Source organism: Bubalus bubalis, chromosome 1, assembly GCF_019923935.1.
Source record: "Bubalus bubalis isolate 160015118507 breed Murrah chromosome 1, NDDB_SH_1, whole genome shotgun sequence".
Classification (NCBI taxonomy): domain Eukaryota; kingdom Metazoa; phylum Chordata; class Mammalia; order Artiodactyla; family Bovidae; genus Bubalus; species Bubalus bubalis.
In genome coordinates this window covers 48,276,323-48,300,642 of record NC_059157.1, presented here as the reverse complement: position 1 = coordinate 48,300,642, position 24,320 = coordinate 48,276,323, and the positions used below count along the sequence as shown (strand labels likewise).

At 44.4% G+C, this 24,320-nt stretch overlaps 1 protein-coding gene across 6 annotated transcripts in view; it reads left to right on the top strand.

Annotated features, from left to right (window-relative positions):
* The window catches only part of EVA1C (eva-1 homolog C), a 127,193-nt gene that overhangs the window by 4,754 nt on the left and 98,119 nt on the right, over nt 1-24,320 (top strand). The window lies entirely within an intron of this gene.

Genomic DNA, 24,320 nt, shown 5'->3' with positions numbered 1-24,320 from the left:
CGGGCATGGAATGGTAAATGTGGGAAACAGAAAGGAAGTGAGAAACAAGGAGAGTGGGGCAGCTTTTAAGGCCTTCTTTGTTCCCAGACATCCCCAGACCGCAAAGAAAGGTCATTGCATGATCGAAGGGGGTCTCCAGGCTGGTGTCCTACCCTGCCTGCCTCCATCAGTAGCCCAAGTGGGCAAGACAAGATGTGGGGCTTGTTATCAGATCATTTGCAGCCTAGCAAATAAGCCTGACCCTAACTCCTTATTTCACTGGTCAAGAATTTCAGAATGTAAGACTTCCCTGGTGGTCCAATGGTTAGGAGTCCGCCTGCCAATGCAGGGAATGCAGGTTCGATTCTTGATCTGGGAAGATTCCACATGCTTTGGGGTAACTAAGCTCATGCACCACCAACTACTCAGCCTGTGCTCTAGAACTCTCCAGCTGCAATTACTGAGACCTGCTTCCCTTAGAGCCTGTGCTCTGCAACGAGAAGCCATTGCAATGAGAAGTCCAAGCTCCGCAAATAGAGAGTAACCCCTGCAACTAGAGAATGCCCACGAGCAACAGTGAAGACCCAGTGCAGCCAAATTAAAAAAAAAAAAAAAAGAATTTCAGAAAATAGAAAAATGGTTTTTCCATTGGTTGGGATCCTTGGAGTGGGAACTCTGTCTTGATGGAGTGGTCTGTTTAGAAGAGGTTGAACCTTCCTTTTATGCTTAAAGAAACAGTGGGTCTCAACCCTGGCTGACACACTAACATCCCTCGAGTCTAAACAAATATGTGGATGCTCTAGCAGCAACCCAGGGCTTCTGATGAAATTCATCTGGGAGATCCAGGCATGGATCTCTTTTTCAAAGCCCCCGGCAATTCTAGAGTGCAGCCAGAGTGGAGGACCACTGCTGCCCATGTCAGAGGGCAGGGATGAACCATGCACAGTTCATCCAGGGGTACATGGGTGTGACTGGGTCCCACTTCCCCCACCCCCCGCCCCAGGGCTCATTGCCAGGGAGACCAGGATGTATGTTCCCTGCTCTCAGTCTACCACTGTGTCCCAGCACACAGGTATGCACAAACTTACACAGACGTGCAGGTCACACAGGTCTGCCTTTTATCATCCCTTGGTCATATCATACTTTAATTGGGATTGTCTTCACTTTCAAAATTTTGACGGAGCCAAAAGTCAGCTCATCACCAAAGGAAAACAAAGCAGATGTCTAAAGGAGTTGTCCGGCTGTCATAGAAGAAGACGGATGAAAAGTAAGCATCTCAGAGCTCTAGCCTGTTTCCATGGAAAATAACTACATTCAAAAAGTGTTCTGACGGCTCTTTCTGTAGCCAAGAAGAGGAGTCTGGGCAGGCGAGTGGTCCCGTAATTGATGGCTTTGGTCTCCCAGGCGCTTTATTGGAAAAGGCAGCCTAGCAGTAGTTTTGAGGGAGGAAGAGAAAAGAAAGGAGTGAAAATTAGTTGAGCATAGCGTTATCTGACTTCATCCTCATAGCAACCTTCTGAGTTAAGTAGAAATCTCACTTTTTCCCAGCCTCAGAGGGCTTAGTTAACTTGCCAGAGACCCCCAGCTTGGAAGCAGAGGCAGACCCTAACACGGGTTCAGGGGTGGGGCCGGGCTGGAGGACTTGGCCTGTGTGGGTGCTGAGTGGCAGGCAAAGCCAGAGAAAAATGCCTCAATTTGCCTGACCTTTTTAGATAGTTCTCCATTTGGGTGAACTCTGGGAGCTGGTGATGGACAGGGAGGCCTGGTGTGCTGAGGTCCATGGGGTCACAGAGAGTCAGACATGACTGAACGACTGAACTGAACTGAACTGGACTCATCATAGCGATTTCAATTGTCCTCTGAGTAGACTGACCTTTTCTCATTTCTTCCTTCAACATCTTCTCAGCATTGTTGATCCACAGTAGGTGTGGGCACAAGGCAATCAGTGGGTATAGTAGAAAGATGTTAGAACTCCTTTTCTATTCATTTCTATCTTGAAAAAAGAAGCTCTGTCTTGCTTCTAATTAACATACAGATTGAGGGAGTTTCCTGACAGTCCAGTGGTTAGGATTTGGCACTTTTGCTGCCGTGGCCTGGGTTCCATCCCTGGTCAGGGAAGTAAGATCCTGTTAGCTATTCAGCATGGCTAACAAAACAAACAAAAACATGCAACTTGACAGTACAACAGTTCATCATTTCTTTTTAAAATTTTATTTTATTGAAATATAGTTGATTCATTACACAATTTCTAAATGCAATATTAGAGATGTGTTCTCAAATGTTTTTGCTGTTGGGGTTCATGATTTAAAAATTTTTGAGACCACTAGTATTTTCAGCCATCCTGACAGCACTTGCAAAATTCTTGAAAAGGCACCACTTTGGGGGCAATAATATTGAAACAGCAGCTGCTCCCCTGTGGCCCAGCCCTATCGCCTCCTTGCCCACCGCACCAGTTCCCACAATTGCCAGTAAAATTTAGAGGAAGAATGTAATAATTCAGTAATTATCTCATTTCAAAAATCCATACTCTTGTCATTCAAGCTAAGTAATGAATGTGGATGCATTGGGTGAGGCACTCTGGACTTTCATGACACTTTAATGAGGCTGGTGTGTCTGTATATTTCTAGAATGCACTAGCTTCCCTGGATAACATCCGTCCTAGAGTCACCTAGGTTTTAGCACTGGGAGGAGTCTCTCAGATGGGAGGGTGGCTGACCAGGTGATTCTAAACTGTTTTCTTTGAGCTTCTTTCTTTCCCCTTGGGTGCATGCTCAGTTGTGTCCGACTCTTTGTGATCCCATGGACTATAGCCTGCCACGCTCCTCTGTCTATGGGATTTTCCAGGCAAGAATACTGGAGTGGGTTGCCATTTCCTCTTCCTGACCCAGGGATTAAACCTGTGTCTCCTGCATTGGCAGCCGGATTCTTTATCACTGAGCCACCCGGGAAGCCCCTCTTTCCCCTTGAGGCCTCTAATTCTGCTACTCCTTCCCTGGCCCCTATGTGTGCACTACCTCAGGTTAAACTCTGAACCAACATAAGGGGCAAATTCTTTACTTGGTTTTCTTAGCACAAGTAAGAGAAGTTAGCTAAAAATATTATAATGTATCACATACATAAAGCACTTTATGCCACACAGTGTTTTAAAAACTTCATGTTTATTAACTCGTTTAATCCACACAACCCTATGAAGGAAATTTCTCTGTAAGTTGAAGAAATAGTAGCCAGAGAGCTTATGTAACTTTTGGAGATTTGAATGCAGGCAGCTTCTCTAATACTAAAGCAAATCAATTATAAGTTGGTTAAAACAATGTCACTTCTTATGTTTATCTCTTAATATATCAGATCCAAATCTTTCCGGGACTTAAAGGTATTGTCCATTCCACGTTGCATCAAGAGATAGCACCATCCAGCCCCAAATAACTGATTATGAAATAGGGTCTATAATTCATTTCTTGGAAACATGGTGGAACTGGTGTTCTGAAAGTATTTCCCCAACAAAACATCTAAAGCTGCTAAATAAAATATAGCAAACATCCTTTAAATGCTTGGGTGAGTGGAGAAACACAAGGAGTAGCCAGGGAACACAATGAAGAGAGACCAGAGAACTGAAGAAGTAGCTGGTTCTGACTCTGTGGCTACACTGGGGCCTTTGATGCATTTTATAGTCAGAATTTACTGGGTACATGAGGGCAAGAGACACGGCGTTAGACCAATGTCAAGTGAGGAATTGGAATAAAGATCTCCTTATAAGGCCAGGGCCTGGAAGGGCTAAACACTCATAAAAAGGTGCGTGAGAAACAAATCAGCATTCTTGCAAAGAAAGATGACAAGGGAACATCTCAGCTTGGGCTCAGGATTCAGTTCAGTTCAGTTCAGTCACTCAGTCATGTTCGACTCTTTGCAACCCCATGAATCACAGCACGCCAGGCCTCCCTGTCCATCACCAACTCCTGGAGTTTACTCAGACTCATGTCCATCAAGTCGGTGATGCCATCCAGCCATCTCATCCTCTGTCGTCCCCTTCTCCTTCTGCCCCAAATCCTTCCCAGCATCGGGGTCTTTTCCAGTGAGTCAACTCTTCGCATAAGGTGGCCAAAGTATTGGAGTTTCAGCTTCAGCATCAGTCCTTCCAATGAACATCCAGGACTAATCTCCTTTAGCATGAACTGGTTGGATCTCCTTGCAGTCCAAGGGACTCTCAAGAGTCCTCTCCAACACCACAGTTCAAAAGCATCAATTCTTCAGCGCTCAGCTTTCTTCACAGTCCAACTCTCACATCCATACATGACCACTGGAAAAACCATAGCCTTGACTAGAGGGACCTTTTTTGGCAAAGTAATGTCTCTGCTTTTTAATATGCTGTCTAGGTTGGTCATAACTGTCCTTCCAAGGAGTAAGCGTCTGTTAATTTCATGGCTACAATCACCATCTGCAGTGATTTTTGGAGCCCCCCAAAATAAAGTCTGACACTGTTTCCACTGTTTCCCCATCGATTTCCCATGAAGTGATGGGCCCAGATGCCATGATCTTAGTTTTCTGAATGTTAAGCTTTAAGCCAACTTTTTCACTCTCCACTTTCACTTTCATCAAGAGGCTTTTTAATTCCTCTTCACTTTCTTCCATAAGGGTGATGTCATCTGCAAATCTGAGGTTATTGATATTTCTCCCGGCAATCTTGATTCCAGCTTGTGCTTCTTCCAGCCCAGTGTTTCTCATGATGTACTCTGCATATAAGTTAAATAAGCAGGGTGACAATATACAGCCTTGATGGACTCCTTTTCCTATTTGGAACCAGTCTGTTGTTCCATGTCCAGTTCTAACTGTTGTTTCTCAAGAGGCTCAGGATTAGAGGAAAAAATAATCTTTGTTGAAACTATGTAACCACACACTTACCTTTGCAAGAATCTGGGGTTTGAATTCACATTGCCTTTATCAGGAAACCCAAGCTAAGAAACTCAAAAAGTTGCCCCAGGGTACCTGGAAAAAACCCACAAATATTCCCTGTATAGCAACATCAATGCAGGCCCCACAAGATTCTGGTAGATTAAATTCTGCTGATTGTGAACACGCAGTTGAAAATGCACTGAATGAACAACAGCCAGCACCAAAACCACAGAGTGTTTAATAAATAACAGGGAATATAAAACACAAAAAGAAATAAAAGACTCCAGAAGAAGAAGGAATGAAATGCTATCAAGAAAGAGCAGGCCTATTTTTTTTTTAATAGAATCAAATATATCAACTAACATGAAAAAATATATTCACTGAGGTTCAAGGCTTGATGGATAGATTAATGTAGTTGAAGAGAGAAATAGTGAACTGGAAAATAAAGCTAGGAAAATTATCCAGAATGCAGTAAAAGAGATAAAGACATGAAAAGAAAACCTTATAAGATATGGAAAATGGAATGAAGATTCAACACACAGGTGACCAGTATTCTAGAAAGAGAGAATAGGAAAAATGAGGGAGAGACAACTCTCAAAGTGATAATATCTTAGAGTCAATTTTGAAGACTTGATGAATGATTCAGATTCAAGCATCCCAAGCAAAATAAATTTATGTCTATCATACTAAAACTACAAAATAATAAAACAAAGTGATGGTCTTAAAACAATCAGATGGAAAGTTTTTCATTTGGAAGGGCTTTGCCATGACAATGAGAGTCAGAAACCAGTGAAATATTTTCCAGGTTCTGGGGAAAAAAACTGTCAGTGCAGAGCTATATAACCAGCTAAACTATCTGCAAGAGTGAGTGTGAAATAAGGACATGTTTACCACTAATAAATCCTTACTGAAAGAACTACTAGAGGATATACTTCCTGAAGAACAGTAAGTCTAGAAAGAAGGCTTGTGGTATAAAGACATGACGAGCAAAGAAATGGTACAGCTTCTAATGTACTTTACCTATATTCTTTGCTCTTTCCTGCTTAGAGAGTGTCATCTCCTTGCCTTGAGATTTTCTCTAAGATGTCTTGTTCTTTCATCAGCTAAGATTAAGACATAGCTTTTTGTCTTGTTGAACTTTTTGACCCAGTTGAACTCTTCCACTGACTTATGGCTTTCAACCTGAGTTACCCAAGACTTCTTCCCAGTGGGCATCAGTTCCATTGTGATTATATAATGGAAGGTCTGTCTGAAGGAACAGGAAATGTTCTCAAGTCTTTTGGGTCTCAGATGCTATGCTAAGTATCATATAGGCCTGCTCTAAAGAGTCAGTCTGTCCCAGGGAGGCTCCCTTCTCAGTGGTTTCATGGGCACTCATCACAAAGCAGTTTGAGGGATGAAGAATAGATTTGGCCAGTTACGTTCTTCAAATGGTACCCAAACCACAGAGCTTGGAATTGAGGGATTAGTAGCATATCCATCCTATGGGGTCACAAAGAGTTGGACATGACTTAGCAACTGAATAATAACAATAATGAGCGTATCCATAGACCTACCAGACAACACTGTCCATGGGTTGATTTTCCACTTCCACACTTGCATTTCTGGACATCTATATCCCTTGTTCACTCAGGTTCCTGATGTTGAATGTCTCCTGCATTAACTAGTTAGGGAATGAAGTGAAGTGATGATTGGTGTTACTCTCAACCTAAGAGCCTAGTTTTCCACACACACACAGAAGCAGGCCACATTAAAATTCAAAACTCAGGCCACTGAATCTGAAATGTGTGTTTGCAAACCGTCTGATTTCATGTCTGCCTCAGATGTCCCACGAATACAAATCACTTCATTTGGAGTTGGAGGAGCAAGGAGGAAGAAACCTAAGAAAGATCTCCAAAACAAATCTTTAATTCGGATGAGGATAATAGAATGTAATCCCGTTTCAAGTCTGTCAGCATTCCTTTGATGATTACAAATGAGTCCCTTTTCCCCTGCAATGTGGGGGAATAATCTGGATAAAATAACCCTTTTTGTCTGCAAGGGCCCAAGCGATGCATACTCGTGACAGCTTTCAGAGTAGTGTTTCAGAGCCTGAGAAGGGTGCTCTGCTACCAAGACCTTCCCTTTCTTCTCTTGACTTAGAAGACTTTTCACTCTTTTCATGTTTGGCGGCTTCCAAAGTTCTCAGGCTTAGAAATCATAAATCAATCATAGTACTGTACTCTGGAATGAGAGAGACATGGGTCAGGGAGCCCTTTCTGTTCTCTGTTTGTTCACCAGGAGACAGGTGGGGATGAGAACGCATGATCTTATCTAGAAGGCTAATTTGTACAGCTTTTGAGGGATATGCTTAAGGGAGTGTATAAGATTAGAGTCTCCTTTCTATTAAAAAAAAATGTACACTGACCCAAGTTCAGGCTCACATGCCTTTTTTGTTCATGTGATGGTAAAATTAAGGGACAGTTGTTTTTAAACACCTTCCTCTGTTTTGTGAGGCTAAACATACCTCCCAAGGCTAACCATACCAAATGCTTTGTGAATAAGTCAGACTGGATGTAAAGCCATCCTGAGGCTGTCCAATCCACAGCCTCAGGATGGAAAGGGGTCTCCGAGGCCCTGATGCTGCAGGACCTGCTGTGTGGAGTCAGCCCTGCAGGCTGTGAATTCTACAGAACAGAGCCTGTGGTCTTCCGTGTTTTCACTTCTTCAAAGCTCACTTTAAGTGTGAAGGACTCTTTCTTTTTTAAAACAAAGGGCCCCAGGATTTTTTTCCCCCAGGGTTATGTGTAAATAGTGTTATGGATCCCTAAGCCATAAACTAGCACTTTGAGGAAAAAGGCCTGCTTTTGTCTTCGACTTCTGTGTTTCTCTCTGGCTGATCAAGGCAGGTTGTTAGGGCTTGTCAGTCTTCACCAAAGATTCCACATGGTCCTTAGAGTAGATAACTATCTTCACTCAATACAGATTTTGCTTGTTCTAACACTGAGTCTAAACCAGTGATTCTCAATATTATGCTTAACAAAAGAAGACAAAGACAAATGCTATGTATTACTTATATGTGGAATTGAAAAAATAATACAACTGAATATGTATACAGGACAGAAACAGACTCATAGACATGAGCTAGTGGTTACCAAAGTTCAGAAAGGAGGTGAGAGGGATAGATTGCTACTAAGTCACTTCAGTCATGTCCGACTCTGTGCGACCCCATAGACAGCAGCCCAACAGGCTCCCCTGTCTCTGGGATTTTCCAGGCAAGAGTACTGGAGTGGGGTGCCATTGCCTTCTCCGATATATAAAATAGATAAGCAGCAAGCATTTACTCTGTAATAATGGGAATTATGGGCTTCCCTGGTGGCTCAGACAGTAAAGCGTCTGCCTGCAGTGCGGGAGACCTGGGTTCAATCCCTGGGTTGGGAAGATCCCCTGGAGAAGGAAATGACAACCCACTCCAGTACTCTTGCCTGGAAAATTCCATGGACTGAAGAGCCTGGTGGGCTACAGTGGGCTGCAGTCCATGGGGCCACCAAGAGTCAGACATGACTGAACATGCACACGTGCACGCATGCACGCACTCACTGGGAAATATACCCATTATCTTGTAATAACCTGTAATGGATTATATCTGCAAAAACACGGAATTACTGTGCTGCACATCTGAAACTAACACAACCTTGTACATCAACTATGTTTCAATAAGCAATAAAATCGTAAAATAAACCAATGATTCTCAACCCAGAAAAAACTGTTCCCTGAGGAATATTTGACAATGTCTGGAGGCAATTGAATTCGTTACAACTGGGGGTGCTATTGGCACCTAGTGAGTAGAAGCCAGGGATGCTGCTAAACCGCCTGCAGTGCAGGGGGCGGCCCCACAGCAGGGATGACCCGGTCCTCAGTCCTCACGCTGAGGTTGAGGAGTACTGGGCCAGACCAGCTGACATGCCATGGTTTTATTTTCTACATGTTTGGAATCTCAAGAAGGTGTGACATATTTTTAAACACTGAAGTTGAGTGTGGAAAACCTAGAGACAGCTCCACGATGCTCTTCTCAGGGCCAGCTTGCCTTACACAACCACCCAAAACTCTCAGTTCCTCAAAGCCAAGGACATGGCAATCCAGGCACAGCTGTGTGTCCTCACACTCCCGCCTAGGGGACTTATATTCATGTTCCTTCCACCCTCACCTCCTTACAGAACTTGCCTGTGCTGAAAAATTGATGCTTTCAAATTGTGCTGGAGAAGACTCCTGAGAGTCCCTTGGACAGCAAGGAGATCAAACCAGTCAGTCCTAAAGGAAATCAGTCCTGAATATTCACTGGAAGGACTGATGCTGAAGCTGCAGTACTTTGGCCACCTGATATGAACAGTCAACTCACTGGAAAACACCCTGATGCTGGGAAAGATTGAGGGCAGGAAGAGAAGTGGGTGACAGAGGATGAGATGGTTGGGTGGCATCATCAACTCAATGGAAATGAGTTTGAGCAAAGAAGGAGACAGTGGAGGACAGGGAAGCCTGGCGTGTTGCAGTCTATGGGATCACAAAAAGCTGAACACGACTTACTGACTAAACAACAACTGGCCTTTTTGTCCTCCTTATTTCAAGCTCAAATACTCAGCATCATTAACATCAATCTAAAATACCCCTCTAGATGGAGAGGTGTTGAGACTTGAAGTCAGTTGCTCGCTCACAGTGCAAGGATGTCCTTGCAACACTTCTCAATTATTTCACAACATCAGCAAGGCAGTTGTGGGCATGGGGTGGGCGGGGGAGCAATTTGATTTTTAAAAGGAAGACAGCAAGTCTTGAAAACCATGAGCAGATTTGGTTCCTCCCACTGCCTTCCCCTACTTTCCTCCTTCTGTGTTCCTGTTTCTGTTCCTCTTGCACCTTCTCTGACCCCCGCCCCCACCTTTGCACCCACAGGTAGAAAGCACATAGATGAGCTGATATCTCTATGCAAGGTCATGTCCTCTTCTATGTGTTGTTGTTCAGTCACCAAGTTGTGTCCAACTCTTTGTTACCCGTGGACTGCAGCACGCCAGGCCTATCTGTCCTTCACCATCTCTTGGAGTTTGCCCAAGTTCACGTCCATTGAATCGGTGGAGGAGGGAATGGCAAACCACTCCAGTATTCTTGCCATGAGAACGCCTTCTCTGTACCGCATGTTATATAAAGACTTTCGTTCAAAGATGGATCTGAGAGTGTTGATTGCATGGGTGAATCATCTAGCGCTACTTCAGGGCGAACCTGTCCACTCTTCTGTGCCGAATGTCATCACCTTATCAGGCCACGTTTGCAGTTTCAGTGGTTGTGGGACTTACCGAGCCCACACTGAGTAGGAGAATCAAGCGGATTCCTCTGAAATGATAACTACCCTCTGTGCCCAGGGGCCACGGGCCCGGAGGACAGCTGCCCAGGCCAGAGCTTGCGTTGCTGCCACCCGTCTTTCAAACAGGTTGCAGCTCTAATTAAAGTATTTCTTTCCTTCTGCCAAACGCAGAGAAAATATAGTATTGTTTCCAAAAGAGCGGGCAGGGGCACCGGCGGGAATGGGTGTGCAGTATTTGTACAGTTTCGTGACTCAGTACATCTGAATCTCCAGGCATTTTAAGAGCTTTGTCCAAAAAAAAGGTCTATTGTGTGCCTCTTGGCACTGAAGAAAATAGCAGGCCTGTCAGAACTCTGTTTCAGATTTAATTTTAAAGTGGGTGATGTAAGAATGTTGTCCAACAGGAGGGCTTCGCTCCCTTTTCTCATTTCTGCCCATTTTGGTGTGAGAGAACTTGAGTTCTCTGAATCCATTCATATTAAGAAATCAAAGCCTCTTCCCTTGAAATCGTTTTAATGAAAAGGCATCACATTGCAAAGCAAATACAGTATGTCTCTAAAATGCATATGACCTCTTAGAATTAAAGTAAAATTATATTTGACTATATTTGTTATTTTCCTCTATGTGCACGCTTCAGTCATGCCCAACTCTTTGCGACCCCATGGACTGTAACCCACCAGGCTCCTCTGACCACGGGATTCTCCAGGCAAGAATACTGGAGTGGGTTGCCACGCCCTCCTCCAGGGGATCTTCTTGACCCAGGGATCGAACCCGAGCCTTCTGCTGCTCCTACTTTGGCAGCTAGATTCTTTACCACTGAGCCACTGGGGAAGGCTTATGTGTGTATATATAGACACATATATGGAGCATCTTCTTACATTATCTTCTCTTTTTTTTTAATACACTTAAAAATTATTTTTTCATTTTTAATTGAAATATAGTTGATTTACAACATTTCAGGTATACAGCAAAATGATTCATATATATATATATATATGTATATATTCTTTTTCAGATTCTTTTCCATTATAGGTTATTACAAGATACTGAGTATAGTTCCCTGTAGTAAGTCCTTACTGTTTATCTCTTTTATATATAGTAGTGTATATCTATTAATCTCAAACTCTGAATTTATCCCTCTCTTCTCCTTTCCCCCTTTGGTAACCATAGGTTTGTTCTGTATGTCTGTGAGTCTCTGTTTTATCAGTACACATTTGAAAATGTAGACATAGAGACGTTACTGATTTTCCCAAATGCTCCTTGCACTTGGTATGTACTTCTGGGCACCATGCTCGTCATCAGTCTTGGGTACAAATGTAAAAATAAGCAGAAAAGGGGCTTCTCTAGTGAGCTAGTGGTGGAGAATCTGCCTGCCAATGCAGGTGACAGGTTTCAATCCCTGGTCTTGGAGGATCCCACATGCCGCAGAACCACTGGGCCCGTGTGCCGCAGCTGCTGAGCCTGTGCTCTAGAGCCCGGGAGCCACAACCACTGAACCTATGTGCCACGACCACCGAAGCCTGAGTACCCTGGAGCCTGCATTCTGCAACCAGAGAAGCCACCGAAGTAAGAAGCCAACACATTGCAATAGCAGTGAAGACCCAGCACAACCAAAGATAAATAAATAAAATTATTTTAAAAATAAGCAGAAAAAAGCTTTTTTGCAAGGTTGTGCTTTCCTGGTTGTTTCTTTCCCTAGATAGTAAACATTGGACAGTGATTTTTGTCATCCCGTCAACATTTTAATATAGAGTACACGTTTATCATCTATGTCTCTGTGTTAATATTAACAAACATTATATACTGTGCTTTTTAAAAAAAGAACCAAAGCATGGTAGTCAACCCTTGGATTCAGCTAAACTGTGAATACTGAGTATGTTGTAAGCTTCTGGGCCGGGAAAATTTTTTTACGATGTTGCAAACACCAGTCTACCTTATGGGAGTGACTTTTCACCCAAACCAGTCTTTTGGGCTCTGCATACAGCACCACCGGTCCTTGGCGAAACAGCCTCTATTTCCTTCTTCTTGGTTTCTGGAAAGCTCCCTTAAACACCTGGACAGTCACTGAATTCAAAGTTTGTATTTTTTCCATAATGGGAAATATAACACGTAGACATCATCACAAGATGGACTGCACCATCCATGTTGCATATGTGGTCCAAGATAGAGTCAGACCACGGATGAGAAGATTGGTCCCTGGAAGAGCTTTGGAAACCAAAGATAAATCTACCATGACTCTCCATGGCCCCAGGTTGTTACTGCAAGGAAATCTGGCCAAAGGGAGTGTCTAAGTTATTTGCTCTTGTGTGTGTAACTGAACGCACATGCACACACACACTTAAAAACACATACTCACACAAGTGAGGGGCCTTTCATCCTCAGAATGCAGTCAGACAGCGACACGTGACCTAAGCTCAAACTACAGTCTTCTGTGGAACCTTCTGGACTGTGACTTGCTACAGCCTTAGTGTCTTTCTTGGAGTACTGGTTGTAGTCGCTGAAGAGCGACTTGAACATGGCGGCCGGCTCGCGCAGGATGGTGACGTAGACGGTGCCGGGCGGCATGAGGCGCTGCAGCTCCGCGGTCTAAGCGCTGGTGGCTGGCTAGCACATGCAGCGGCCGCGTGGCCGCGTGCATGAAGTGCGCCAAGAAGTTACGCGGGTGGCAGAACTGGTGCTCGCAGCTCGGGTGCGGCAGGGGCACCATCAGGTCGTGGCGCTTGGCGAAACGGAACAGGATGTTCTGCACCGTCGTGCCTGCAGTCCTTGTCGGACTACAACGGGGGAGACCCGGGGTCGATCCCTGAGTCAGGAAGATCCCCTGGAGAAGAAAATGGCAACCCACTCCAGTATTCTTGCCTGGAACAATCCCATGGACAGAGGAGCTTGTGAGAGTTGGACTATAAAGAAAGCTGAGCACTGAAGAATTGATGCTTTTGAACTGTGGTGTTGTAGAAGACTCTCGAGAGTTCCTTGGACTGCAAGGAGGTCTAACCAGTCCGTCCTAAAGGAAATCAGTCCTGGGTGTTTATTGGAAGGACAGATGTGGAAGCTGAAACTCCAATACTTTGGCCACCTGATGCGAAGAACTGACTCCTTGGAAAAGACTGTGATGCTGGGGAAGATTGAGGACAGGAGGAGAAGGGGATGACAGAGGATGAGATGGCTGGATGGCATCACTGACTTGATGAACATGAGTTTGAGTAAACTCCGGGAGTTGGTGATGGGCAGGGAGGCCTGGTGTGTTGCGGTTCATGGGGTCGCAAAGAGTCGGACACGACTGAACTGAACTGAATCTGCCATTCTACAAGATTCAAATCAATCGTTTTATGGCCCGGGATGACTCTCCTGGTGCCAAGATTATCTCAAAATACATCTTGTGGGTGAGGGGCCTGGTGCCATTCTCTGATTTTTGAGACATTCCTTTCTTTCATTAACAGACTGCTAATAACTTCTCCCCTGGAGAAGGAAATGGCAACCCACTCCAGTATCCTTGCCTGGGGAATCCCATGGACGGAGGAGGCTGGTAGGCTACAGTCCACAGGGTCGCAAAGAGTCGGACACGACTGAGAGACTGTTTACTTTACTTACTTCCTTAGTGTCTTTCTTGAGAGTATGCACCATTCATCTTCATTACCAACTTATGTATTTTCTTTCTGTGGCAAAGGTAAATTATTAGGTAGCATATAAGCAGTATGATATACTGAGAGTCTTAAGAAGATCAAATGTTAGTGATTCAGCCTCACAAATTGGGTTAAAATTGCAGGCCTAAGTACTTGGTTGTAAATTTACATCATTATCATTATTATTCCAGCAAACTGTGAGGTATGGACGTTACTTGTCCATATCTGCTTTTTCTCAGGTTATGGGGAAGAGTGAATTTGCTGGAATCACCGAAGCCTGAGAACCAGGGTAAACGGCTAAGCATTTCTCACTGCAGGGCATTCGGGGCCCAGGGCCGACTCCACTGCATACTAAATCCTTCCTCAATTGGATTTTAATTTAATTATCACCAGGGAATTAAAATTTTGAAAGGACAATATGCAGACCTTAGAAACCGAGCTATCCAATAGAAATATGATGTAATCCATGGAGGCAATATTAAATATTCTTTCGTTGTTGTTCAGTTGGTAAGTCGTGTCTGACTCTTTGCAACCCCATGGACTGCAGCATGCCAGGCTTCCCTGTTCTTTACTATCTCCCAGAGTTTGCTCAAATGCATGTCCATCAAGTTGGTGATGCCATCCAACCATCTCATCCTCTGTCATCCTCTTCTCTTCCTGCCTTCAATCTTTCCCCAGCATCAGAGTCTTTTCCAATGAGCTGACTCTTCACATCAGGTGGCCAAAGTATTGGAGTTTCAGCTTCAACATCAGTCCTTTCAGTGAATATTCAGGTAGCCACACTAGAAAAAGTAAAAAAGGTGAAATGAATTTTCATAGGAAATTTTATTTAACCCAGTGTTCCCAAAGTATGATCCTTTCCACCTTAATCAGTAGTTTTTATTTTAATTAAAACATATTTTTATGAGACTTCAAAGCTTACATTTTTATTTCAAGCTTTTAAAAATTAATTATTAGTGAGATAGTTTGTTCTCTTTTGCTTATGAGGACTTGACAACCTGGGGTGTATTTTAAACTTACAGCTCATCTCAACTCAGCCTGGCCTCATCTCAAGGGCTCAGTAGCCACGTGTGACCTGGGGCCACCATTCCAAGCAATGCAGTGTTAGAAGGTTGAGAAGGGCATGGAAGTTTTAGAAGTCCACAGCAGGGCAGCTTTGAGGTCTGGGATCAGCACACCGCCTTAGTTCTCAGTGAGGACACCTTCCTTTTACAGAGCCCCATCAGGCTGCATTGTGAGGGGCCAGAGGCGGCCACCCTAGTCCCCCCTGGGAACTTGGCCTGCCCAGCTCACCTGCTTTCCACGTGGGGGATAATGGGTGTCCTCCTACTTCTTCCAACCCCTTCCCCAGAAAACCATCCTAGACTTCGGTCCTTGGGAAGGGAGAGAGGGCTGCCAGCAGTCACCCAACTGTGGCAGAACCTCCCAGCAGTACCAGAAGTTGATCAGCCCTAATCGTCTTCATCTCTTTCTGCCACGAGGATGTCAGGCTGTCCTCTGCACACCCACTGCATCAGGGCATCAGAGCTCAGAGATGTATCCTCCTCTTGGAACCTCATTTCTCCTGGAAGCTGCTCTCTGTTAACCTCAGCCCACAGCAGAGAGAACCCAGGCTGGAATTTGCCATGAGGTCTCTCAACTTATTAAATACAGGACCAAGACTGGACCTAGGAGGACTCTGTTCCTCTTTGGGGTCTCTGTGCTGGATCTCAGGATCAGTCCTCAAAAGGAACAGACGTGAAGGGTTCAGAAAGACCCTAGCTCAGAGGTCTCCCCTCATCTGGCAATACCACGGGCTGAACTGACTTTTTATTATTCTCCTGGGCCTTCTGCTAGAATCACCTTGGGGGTTCTTTCAAATATACTGATGTCTGGAGCTCCTTCCCAGGCTAACTGAATTGGAATTTCTGGGCTGGGACCTAGGCATTGATATTTTTAAATCTCCTGAGGTGGTTCTGCCCTTCAGTCACAGTTGAGACTTTCTGGAAAGCATTGCACACTCTTAAATCTACCCATATATTAATTCAGTATTTATTATTTTTCCAGACACAGAAAATTTGTAATATTAGTACAAAGACTTCCTTTATAGTCTTCATCCAGATTCCCTGAGTGTTTCCATTTTATCAGATTCCCCTTATTCTTTTCTAAGTTGCTGATAAGATGTCCTTTCCTCCCATGTACTCCCCTGTGTTCCTTAAGAACAGGGACACTGTCTTACATAACCAAGAACAATGATCAAAATCAGGATCAAAATAGGAACTTGCTACCCTATTGCTTTCTGATCTACAGACCTCATTCAGATTTCACCATTTGTTCCAAAAATGTACTTGGGAGCGCAAGAAGATCCCAGATCATGTGTTATTTTTAGTTATCATGTCCCTTTAGTCTCCTTGCAACCTAGAACTGCTCCCTAGTCTGTATCTTTCACGACACTGGCATTCTTGAAGATTATGAGATGGTCATTTTGTAGAGCATCCCTTAGACTGGATTTGTCTGATTTTTTTTTCTTATGTATTTGTGCAGGATGTTCCAGCAATGAAGCTGTGTTTTTTTCAGTGCATTGCATGGTGAGGAATAGGATATTGGTAACCCTGTTACTCTGAAGTGACTTTGATGTTTGGTGAAGATGATTTTTAGATGAAAGGTGCCATCATCAGCCGTCCTCACACAGATTGAATCACTGCAGGTAGCAATATGTCTAGCAAAGTTCTTTGGGCCTTGAACTCAGGAGAAGCAAGTCTTAAAGCAGAAGTTGTTGTTGTGCCATTACTCAGTTATGCCCAACTCTTTGTGACCCCATGGACTGTAACACGCCAGGCTCCTCTGTCCTGCACTTTCTCCCGGAGTTTGCTCAAACTCATGTCCACCGAGTTGGTGGTGCCATCCAACCATCTCATTCTCTGTTGCCCCCTTCTCCTCCTGCCTTCAGTCTTTCCCAGCATCAGGGTCTTTTCCAATGAATGGGCTCTGAGCATCAGGTGGCCAAAGTATTAGAACTTCAGCTTCAGCCACAGTCCTTCCAATGAATATTTGGGGTTGATTTCCTTAGGAGTGACTGGTTTGATCTCTTTGCAGTCTGAGGGACTCTGGAGGGTCTTCTCTAGTGTCACAGTTCAAAAGCATCAATTCTTCAGTGCTCAGCCTTCTTTATGATTGAACTCTCACATCAGTACAGAAGGGAAAGGAAAAAGGTTCTAGAACCTGGAGCTTTGGCAAAGGGAACTAGTCCAGGAAAGGCACTGCCAATGTTGCTCCTGGTGTTGGGATGAAGTGACAGGAGAGCATTTGTTCTGGAAGAACTTCAGATTAGGGAGGGAGGCAAGGAAGAGAGCCTCTGCTTACCTGTGCCTTTGGTGAGGACTAAAATGTTCCTTTTCAATCCTCCATCTAAAACAGAGCAACTGTCTGTTTCTGAGGTTTGATGCACCTCACAGATCCATCTGTTTTTTCCTTTGAGATTGATGGCTTCCAGTTTAGCCCCAGACATAATTCCTGTTAAGATGTTGACCAGTTTGCCACTTCTGGCAACTCAACCTGTTTATTAATTACTGCTTATCTCCAGATCAGTTGTGGTTCTTACCACTTCAAAGAACGCTAGAACTTCAGTTGGTGGAAGGCATCCATTTTGCTTCTGGCTCAGAAGACCTTGTGACTCCACAGACGAAGCCTGTTATTTAATAAATGATCAAAACTTGGTTTTCCTTCTGTGTGCATGTAGGGAACCATATATTATTGACTGAGTTAGGGAAGGGATGGTATTTATTTCTGGCCATCTGGTATACCAAGCCTCGCTGGGCAGCAAGCAGCTTCCCTCTTGAGCTGCTGTCGCGATTTCTGCTCATGCTTGTCTTTGGCTCGTTATCAGAATACGTCATTCCCTTTTCTTTGTTCTCTCTCCTTACTTCATATGTTTACCTTCACCTGGGCTGTTGGGGAAACGTCATGTTGTCATGGAGATGGTGGCCACAACAAATTTGAGTTCCCCAAACTCACGTTGTCCCTGGGTCACTTCCTCATACCTTTGAACCAAACAGCAACTAAAGAAGGTAATGATAATAAAGATAAATGTTTATCCTCAGCTGACTCTGGATGTCCCCCCTGAAAAGCTACTAGAGTCTTTACGTGGTACCTGTGCCCTTATTTGGAGATAGAGTCTTTACAGAAGTAATCTTTACCGAAGTCTTTACAGAAGTAATGAGGTTGTTATACAATGATGCCTAATCCAACAGTTAGAATTATAAGTTTTCTTTCCCCTCTGTATGGATGTGAGAGTTGGCCCATATAGATGGCTGAGCACCAAAGAATTGTTGCTTTTGAACTGTGCTGCTGGAAAAGACTCTCGAGAGTCCAGTGGACTGCAAGGAGATCAAACCAGTCAATCCTAAAGGAAATCAACCCTGAATATTCATTAGAAGGATTGTTGCTGAAGCTCCAATACTTTGGCCACCTGATGTGAAGAGCCAATATTTGATAAGTGTTCTTATAAATAGGGGAGGTTTGGACACAGAGACACAGGGCAAGAAGGCCACATGAGGATCAGAGTTATGCTGCCACAAGCCAGGAAACAACCAGAGCTGGGGTAGAGGCCTGGAACACAGCCTTCCCTCGAGCTCTCAGAGGGAGTGTGGCCCCATCCACCCCTTGATTTTGGACTTCCGGCCTCCAGAACTGTGAGGCAATACATTTCTGTTCTTCTCAGCCGCCAGTCTATGGTACCTTGTTACAGAAGCCACGAGAAATGCATGCAGGAGAGTTCTGAGCCCTACACACATAATACCTCAGTTAATCTTGACAACGGTCCCCTGAGATGTGTCATTACTGTTCCTTCATTTTATAGGTGCCCATCTGAGGCTCCGAGAGGTTGGACCGTTTTCCTCAAGGTCCCCAGAGCTGGTAACACCCGCTTTCCTCAGCCCCGTGATACCCGCCTCTGGCTGTTGTGTTACTTCTCGCATCTCCTTGGCAGCCATGCTGGGCCTCTTCCTCCTTCCTTCCTGTCTTCCCTCCCTCTCCGTCTTCCCTAAAGGGTCTTCTCTGTCCTCCCATCTCCTCAAGGTCTGCACCCCCAGTGCCTCTGCCCGCAGTTCTCACACTAGCCGTCCCCTCGGGTTTGCAGATCGCTTCCTGGTTTCCCTCCTCCCAGGTCCCTCTCCAGAGCTTCTGACTCCAGACACTCTGCTGGGACACCCCACGGGCACTCAGAATGGAATCACAGACCCTACTTTCAATGCTGAATTTCCCAGGAGGATGGCCCCCCGGTTCAGAACCCAGGAGGGATCCCTTAGTCTCTCTTGTTTCTATGTACCTCATCCCCATCCAATTCTAGTGCTAAATCACTGTCATTTCAGTTTCCACCAGCTACATAATCGGCAGGCCCCGGTGCAAAGTGAAAATGGGAGCTCCTTGTCCAGAAATCAAGGAGGAAGAGCTGTTAAACGTAGTAATATTCAGAGCTTTCTTATCACTGTGTTTATTTGCTCTTCAATGTTGTTCTAAGTGAAAAAAAGTGGACCCTTTAAATTAGGAGCATGGATTTTATCATCATATTCATATTAGGCGATGCTAGTTTTAGATACAAATATAAGAACATCGAATAGGTGTATGGAATTACAGAAATGATGCATTCTTGTTTTGTGTATATACTGTCCATTTGTGTGTATACCGCTCTCTACTTTGTCTTACTGATATGTAAGCAGTGGTTGAAAGGAACAGAAGCTGTGGGAATCTCTGTCTTTCCCTTTCCTTCTATGGCATCATTTGTAGCATGAGTATCTGGCTAATGCATGGCACTAACAAGAATAAGAAGATATGCTGGGTTTCTGGGTTGTCCGGATTTCCTACGATGCCCCTGCCAGCTTCCCTCATTGAAAGCACATTCCTGTTCTAAAAGAGAGTGTGGTGCTGTCAGCGTGTCTGCCTACCCAGCTGGAGACGCAGCATGCTTTCCTGATGCTCACTCTGAGTTTTGCTGGTGGAATTTCACTTCTGTGGAATTCTCCGCTCAGGACATCTCAAACACTTTATGATATTGTGATGGCAAGGGACTGTGGGCGTCTCCTCTCCATGCTCATGGCCTCTTGAACATGGGCTTCATTTACAAAACACATGTTCAAGGATTAAATTATTAAGACTGTCAAGGTGGTCACAGCAGAGCATTAAACCAAGAGCCTGGCCCTTCTGAGTGTGGAGCTAGCTCTGTGCACCAGCTCAGGTCACACACTGGTGCTGTAGACTCTGATCTCCATCCCTCTGACCCTGTCCCCCTGCCACTGTCTTAGCTCAGGCCTTCATCCTGGCCCCCCATAGGATGGCGGTCACCCAAATTTCTTCCTGGGTCTCTCCAGTCCCTCCAACATGGACTGCTAGATTCAGGATTTCTCGGAATTGCAAATCTGACCAGCATCACTTGCCTGCCTTCAACCTTCAGTGGCTCCCATCTGACTTCAGGTTAACTTCAGACTCCTTAGGGAAGCCCTGCTAACTTCTCCAGCCTTCGCTCCTGACCTCATACCCTGTCCACCAACCATGCCAAAGGTCTAGAAGTTTCCTTTGAGCCCCTGCACATGTGGCCCCTGCTGCCTGAGGTCATTTTCACCTGGCTACCCCCTGTGCTTTCTTCAGGCACCACCTCCCATCTGGAAGCCTTCCTGCTTCCTTCTTGGGTAAGTCACATGTTCCTTATTACTGCCCCCCTCCCACCAGACACCCTCTGTGCTCCTCTACCACAGCAGTTAAAATCACTCTGGGCAATTTCCCTGGTCCAGTGGTTAAGACTCCATGCTTCCACTACAAGGGGTATGGGTTCGAACCCTGGCCTGGGAACTAAGATACCAGATGCTGTGTGGTGAGGCCAAAAAAAATTTAAATTAAAAAAAAAATCACTCTGAACATAATATTATAACCAAGTATATATAGAGATGGAGAAGGAAATGGCAACCCACTCCAGTATTCTTGCCTGGAGAATCCTAGGGAGAGAGACGGACACTCAAGAGTCAGACACGACTTAGCGGCTAAACCACCATCACCACCACCAGATATAGAGAAGTGAGTGATTCCTCCTTTATTCAATGTCTTGGGTTCTGGCAGGGGTCGTGAAGTGCCCTTGAACCTGGAGTAGAGACTCAGGTCGAGAGTCGGAGTGGGGACTCATCTCCATCTCACCGCCAGTGGGCCAAGAGATCTGCTGTGTCAGCGAAAGTGAACAACTCCCCTGAACAACTCCACATCAGAGAGCTGTCATGCGGATAATCATGGCAAGTGAAGTGAAAGTTGCTCAGTCATGTCCGACTCTTTGTGACCCCATGGACTATATATACAGTCCATGGAATTCTCCAGGCTAGAATAGTGGAGTGGGTACCCTTTCCCTTCTCCATGGCAAGGCTTTCATTAAAGGTTGAACATTTCATTTTAAAAAGGAGGAATGACTAATTTTATCTTTTTAATTAATTAATCTGTTTTTGGCTGCATTGGGTTCTGGTTGCTGTGCAGTGGATTTTCCGTTGTGGCACATGGGCTTAACAGCTCTGAGGCATGTAAGATCTTAGTTCCCTGACCAGGGATTGAACCCATGTCCTCCACACTGGAAGGCAGACTCCCAGCCACTGGACTACCAAGGAGGTCCCTGTGTGTGTGTGTGCTTAGTTGCTCCGTCGCGTCGGACTCTTTGTGACTCCATGGACTGTAACCCTCCACGTTCCTCTGTCCCTGGAATTTCCCAGGCAAGAATACTGGACTGGGTTGCCATTTCCTCCTCCAGGGGGTCTTTCCAACCCAGGGATCCACCCTGAGTCTCCTGTGTTTCCTGCATTGGCAGGTGGATTCTTTACCACTGAGCTGCCTGGGTGTTCAGCAAAGACAAAGCTCTTGCTCTGAAGGCAATCCCTAAAAGTAGTTCTGCCTGTTTGAATTATGTATAAAGGCTAGTGCTCTGTCCCTAATATAGAAATACACTGGTTCTCATTATTTGAAGTAATATGTTCTATTTAATTTTTAAATTTTTTATTGAAATATCATTGATTTACAATATTGTGTTAATTTCTGCTGTACAGCAAAGTGATTCAGTTATACATGTATATCAGTATATTTGTCATGTACTTTCCATTATGGTTTATCACAGAACATTGAATACAGTTCCACGTGCTGTGCTATAGGACCTTGTTGTTTATCCATTCTGAATATACTGGTTTGCATCTGCTAATCTCAAACTCCCAACCCATCTCTCTCCCACCCTCCTTCCCCTTGGTGATGACCAAACTCATGTCTCTGATCCTCTGTTTCACACATAGATTCATTTGTGTCCTATTTTAGATTCTACATATAAGTGATATCATCTGGTGTCTATTTGTCTCTTTCTGACTTATTTCACTCAGTATGACAGTCTCTAGGTCCATCCATGTTCCTGCAAATATTTCATTCTTATCAATGATTGAGTAATATTTCATTGCGTGTGTGTGTATATATATATACACATTATACCACGTCTTCTTTATCCATTCATCTGTTGTTTCCATATCTTCAGTTCAGTTCAGCTCAGTCGCTCAGTCATGTCCGACTCTTTGTGACCCCATGAACTGTAGCATGCCAGCTTCCCTGTCCATCACCAACTCCCGGAGCCTACTCAAACTCATGTCCACTGAGTTGTTGATGCCATCCAACCATGTCATCCTCTGTCATCCCTTTCTCCTCCCACCTTCAATCTTTCCCAGCATCAGAGTCTTTTCAAATGAGCCCATTCTTCGCATCAGCTAGCCAGGGTATTGGAGTTTCAGCTTCAGCATCAGTCCTTCCAATGAATATTCAGGACTGATTTCCTTTAAGATTGGTTGTATATCCTTGCAGTCTAGGGCACTCTCAAGAGTCTTCTCTAACACCACAGTTCAAAAGCATCAATTCTTCAGTGGTCAGCTTTCTTTATAGTCCAACTCTCACATCCATACATGACTACTGGAAAAAGCAGAGCTTTAGAAGGACCATTGTTGGAAAAGTAATGTGTCTGCTTTTTAATATGATGTCTAGGTTGGTCATAGTTTTTCTTCCAAGGAGCAAGTGTCTTTTAATTTCATGGCTGCAGTCACCATCTGCAGTGATTTTGGAGCCCAATAAAATAACATTTCTCACTGCTTCTGTTGTTCCCCCATCCGTTGGCCATGAAGTGATGGGACCAGATGCCATGATCTTAGTTCTTTGAATGTTGAGTTTTAAGCCAACTTTTTCACTCTCCTCTTTCACTTTCATCAAGAGGCTCTTCAGTTCTTCTTTGCTTTCTGCCATAAGGGTGGTGTCATCTGTATATCTGAGGTCATTGGTAATTCTCCTGGAAATCTTGATTCCAGCTTGTGCTTCATCCAGCCTGGCATTTTGCATGATGTACTCTGCATAGAAGTTAAATAAGCAGAGTTACAATATACAGACTTGAGGTACTCCTTTCCCAATTTGGAACCAGTCTGTTGTTCCATGTCCAGTTCTAACTGTTGCTTCTTGACCTGCATGCAGATTTCTCAAGAAGCAGATCAGGTGATCTGGTATTCTCATCTCTTTAAGAATTTTCCACAGTTTGTTGTGATCCACAATCAAAGGCTTCAGTGTAGTCAATAAAGCAGAGGTAGATGTTCTTCTGGAACTCGCTTGCTTTTTCGATGATTCAACGGATATCGGAGTCCAGTATCTTAGCTATTGTGAATAGTGCTGCTATAGACAAAGTGGTGCATGTATCTTTCTGAACTGTAATTTTGTCTGACTCTTTGTGACCCCATGGACTGTAGCCCACCAGACTCCTCTGTCTATGGGATTCTTCAGGCAAGAGTTCTGGAGTAGGTTGCCATTTAGGGATCAAACCTTGGTCTCCTACACTGCAGGCGGATTCCTTACCGATTCAGTTACTAGGCAAGAATCCCCTCCTACAGTATAAGAGGATCCCCTTTTCTCAAGGTGGCATATTCTATTAAGACCTGTTTTACAGCACGAAATTAGCAAATACTGAGACACATAAAACCCCCTTTGTAGGGGGTTTTATGCAAGTTTCTGCTTAAAGACACCTTATTTAAAACATAATGTTGTTTCGTTAACATTGAACTTGCCCAGCAGCACTGTGCTTTGTGCTTGGATGAAGCCCCTCTAACTGATGTATTGGGTTGGCCAAAAAGTTCATTTCTGTAACATCTTACAGAAAAGCCCAAATATTTTCTTTCTGAGGCCCATGTCAGCTTGTTGTATTTAATAACATGATACAGCACTGTACCATGCTTGGGTCTATTTGACACAGCAGAATCACCATCACAAGCAGAAAAATGTGAGAAACATGGTGCTAAATGCTTTCAAACTGGAGTGGTGCTGGAGAAGACTCTTGTGAGTCCCTTGGACTGCAAGGAGATCCAACCAGTCTATCCTAAAGAAAATCAACCCTGAATATTCAATGGAAGGACTGAAGCTGAAACTGAAGCTCTAATACTTTGGCCACCTGATGTGAAGAGCTGACTCACTGGAAAAGACCCTGATGCTGG